The 2,889-nt window shown below is 43.3% G+C and overlaps 1 non-coding gene across 1 annotated transcript; it reads left to right on the top strand.

The window, feature by feature from the left end:
• The first annotated feature begins 516 nt into the window (after positions 1–516).
• On the top strand, positions 517–657 carry LOC138375225 (U4 spliceosomal RNA). Its single transcript, XR_011231472.1, has one exon. It is a non-coding gene; the product is annotated as a U4 spliceosomal RNA (small nuclear RNA).
• Positions 658–2,889: the final 2,232 nt, after the last annotated feature.

The following is a 2,889-nucleotide window of genomic DNA, read 5'->3' as shown; positions in this document are numbered from 1 at the left end:
TCTGTTTTATCTTGAATGAATTTAGGTAGTTTGTGGATTTCAAGCAATTGGTCTATTTTATCTATATTGTAAAATTTGCGCGCAGAGAATTTTTTCATAGTATTCCCTAATTTTTTTTCAATATATGGAGGGTCTATTGTGATAGCCTTTCCTTTATTTCTATTTGCAAAGTCCTTGTGGTATTATTTGGACCTGACCCATGTGTGTACTATTCCGTGGCCAGTCTAACCCCTGGGCTGTGATCTCACTTCTGGTGTGCTGACTAGAGCCATATCCGTGTGTGCACAGTTTGGGAAGAAACCCAGGAGTTCAGAACCAACTTTACGGGGTTGTTTTCCTGAGCTCCTCCCCATGACTTCTCCAGTACTTTCCAGTTCCCTGAAGTTTCCCTTTTCAGTCTTGCTTCCAGAAATCTGGACTTTTGTTTACCCTGTTCTCCCTGGAACATCTCATGAGTCTACCAGTGTCTGTGGCAATACAGTAGAATGATAGGGAAGGTTAAAAAAAATGGGGCTTAGCTTTGCGCAGTGGCAGTATCGAAGCCAATGAGGTTTATCCGAGGCGCGATTATTGCTAATTGAAAACTTTTCCCAATACCCCGCCATTACGACTTGAAATATAGTCGGCATTGGCAATTTTTGACAGTCTCTACGGAGACTGAACAAAAAAAAAAAAAAAAAATGGGGCTCACTCTACCCTCTTGGGTCTTGGAATCTGAGCTCCCCCAAGCAGAGAGGAAGCTTCTCAGTCCTCAGAGTTTTGGGGGCCTGCAGCAGCCCCTGCCAAGTGGCCCCTTGCTTGCTCCTCAAGCCCAAATTAGAGGGCTTCCCCTGGAGCTCTTTCTGTCTTCGCTGATGCCTACATCTGGGTTTTAGGCTGCTCCGAGTTTAGGCCAGGGGACATCAGTGGAAAAACACGGTACATACAGTGGCAGTTCTGATCTTGTCTTCTTCATGAATCTGCCTACTGCTATTTACTTTTCAGAGTCTTCAAATGCCTGCTTCATGCATTCTGTCTAGGTTTTTGACTGCATTCAGTAGGAGAGATAGGATAGAATGTGCTTATTCCATCTTACTCCAAACTAGAATTGAATAGAAAATGTTTATTAGATTGAAGAGTGATGCACTTTGAACTGAAGAACTTTTAAAATTATTAATTTCACAGAGGACACAGAGTTTCCTGGTGGACTGGTGATGCCCAGGGGATTGATTATTTGGAGATCAACATTAAGAGGCTTCTTTTTCATAGCTTCACCCAGGGCTGCTCCAGCTCCCAAACTCATCCCTTGTCCCCACCCCTTCCTAGCCATTTTGAATACCTCATATTAAAGAGGTGAGTTTTGCAACTCAGGGACACCATTTGCCACAAGCAAGTGTCACAGGACTGCAAAGAGACCATCAAAGAACCCCACCTCCGTTGACCTGCTTTTCCCAGTCAATTATCTAATGATGGTTTAATTTGTCAACATTTCCTAATTTCATCACTATTTCATGTGACATCTATAGTAAACTTAAAGACCATTGGATAAGATTTTTTGGCCAAAACATAACAATCCTTATATTTTATAGCTTTACTGTATTTTAAATTTTCTTTTCAGGCTGTTAGTTAACCAATGCAGGAGTGTGTTGAAATAGAGTTCACACCGCTCTAAAGTACACAAAAAGACGATTACATGTAATTTTCTGGAATATTCCTTGCATTTATATTACCAGTTAATCTCCTGTAAGCAGTTTAGTTATTCACACAGTGAAAAGTATGTGGATTAGGGAGAGGAAAAGACTGTGGGAATTTATAAAGATCAGGAACTCTGGCTGGCCCTGTTGGATCCAATTTTCTCTTCTTGACGTTCGGCTTAGAATCAGAATATTACCCCTGAAATGGACATTAGAGACGATTAATATAACTTATAAAAAAAAAAATCAAACACAGTTAAATGACTTGCCCCGGGTGACACAGTTAGTAGGGGCCAAGACTAGGCTTAGGGCACAGCTCTTCTGACTTCCAGCCCGTTACGCCCTATTCACGAAGCAATTCTGTTCAACTCACTGCTAGCTGGAGTGGTGTTGGGGTGCCAGCCACCAACAGCAGCAGGCACACAGGGAGTTTACATTCTTTCAAAGCCTATATCCTGGACTTAGTTCCTGTCTGGGGTGGCTGAACTCTTTCATATGCTCACGTACATGTTCAGCTTGGAAGTCGGGAGAGGTTTAAAGGTAGAGGTTTATGACCCTGCACTTTGGTCTCTTAACACGACAATATCACAAGCTTTCACTGTGGTGCATACCCAGCCGTGCCACCCACAACAGCAGTAAGGAAGGCATTGAGAACACACGTGTGGCAGGCATCAGACTGACTACTGGTGCTAAAAAGGAGAGCCCGGGTTTGGTCTCTGCCCTTAAGGAGCTCACAGTGTAGCAAGGAGCAGTTGGTTTGTATCTACACAATGTTCCCTGAGCTGAAGAATTTGTAATTGGAGGTCAGCCTTTTTTCTTTTCCCCTTTCTTTTATTTGTATTCATTCCTCTTCCTAAATGTGGGATATGCATTTAAGAACGATTTTTTTTTTTTTTTGGTCTTATTTGCCATTTTGAAGGTCCAGAGGCACCTGGATAAAAACCAGCAGTGTAAGTGAACAGATTCCTAGCACTGCCTCATCCAGGTGGTACCCACGCTCTTTTCTGGTTTCCCCAACAACCCTGGCAGCCCTGGGTCTTAGAATGCTCTTAACTCTTAGGTTCTTGTTTTTGTCCCTGTTAGCATCTAAGGATAAAGGGTGTGAGATGCTCCTAGACCTAGCTTACGCCTGGTTCTGCGTTCGCCTGCCCTGGCCTGCTCTTGAATGTGGGCTGTCTCCTCCATGGCATTTGCCCTGGCCTGGGCCATGTTCTCT

The sequence above is a fragment of the Eulemur rufifrons genome, chromosome 24, assembly GCF_041146395.1.
Source record: "Eulemur rufifrons isolate Redbay chromosome 24, OSU_ERuf_1, whole genome shotgun sequence".
Lineage (NCBI taxonomy): Eukaryota > Metazoa > Chordata > Mammalia > Primates > Lemuridae > Eulemur > Eulemur rufifrons.
The sequence above is the reverse complement of the archived record's forward strand: the minus strand, read 5'-3'. Positions and strand labels throughout refer to the sequence as shown.